Consider the following 795-nt stretch of genomic DNA (forward strand, 5'->3'; position numbering starts at 1 on the left):
GGTGGCTCAGCAGTTTGGCTCCTGCCTTGGGCCCAAGGCATGATGGTGGAGTGCCAGGATCGAGTCCCCTGTCAGGCTCCCTTAGGTGAGCCTGCTTCTCCTCTGCTAATGTCTCTGCCTCTCTCTCTCTGTGTCTCTCATGAATAAATAAATAAAATCTTAAGAAAAAAGAGTCAGATGCTTTACTCACTGAGCTCCCACGTGTCCCAACCATCAGACTTTAAACATACAATAGTTTGTGCTCACTTTGGTAGCACATATACTAAAATTGGAATGACAAAGATTGTCATGGCCCTGTGCAAGAATACCAAACATATTCATGATGCATTCCATATTTTTGGAACTAAAGGGTATAATGCTAAGTGAATAAGTCAGTCAAAGATAAATACCATATGAGTTCACTCATATGTGGAATTTAAGAAAGCTGACAAATAAGCAGAAAAAATTAGAGATAGAGGAGATTGAGAGAGAGAGAGAGAGAGAGAGAGAGAAATCAAGAAACAGACTCAACTACAGAGGACAAACTGATGGTTACCAACCAGAGAGGAGGTGGGTGGAAGGATGGGTGAAATAGATGATGGGGATTAAGGAGTGCACTTGTGATCAGCACTGGCTGTTGAATGAAACTAATATAACATTGTATATTAACTAACTGGAATTAAAATTGAAACTTAAAAACATATATTGGTTTGACCAGAATTGTGATCAGGAGGAGTAACAAGTCTGCAGTTTTCTAGAGTGTGATATGGGAAAAACAATGAGTCAGGAAATAATTCCTAGGTTTTGAGAAAAGTT

At 39.6% G+C, this 795-nt stretch overlaps 1 pseudogene; it reads left to right on the forward strand.

The window, feature by feature from the left end:
• Positions 1-238: 238 nt before the first annotated feature.
• LOC112934666 (U6 spliceosomal RNA) lies at positions 239-339 on the forward strand (annotated as a pseudogene).
• The last annotated feature ends 456 nt before the right edge of the window (positions 340-795 follow it).

Source organism: Vulpes vulpes, chromosome X (genome assembly GCF_048418805.1).
Source record: "Vulpes vulpes isolate BD-2025 chromosome X, VulVul3, whole genome shotgun sequence".
In the NCBI taxonomy this organism is placed as follows: domain Eukaryota; kingdom Metazoa; phylum Chordata; class Mammalia; order Carnivora; family Canidae; genus Vulpes; species Vulpes vulpes.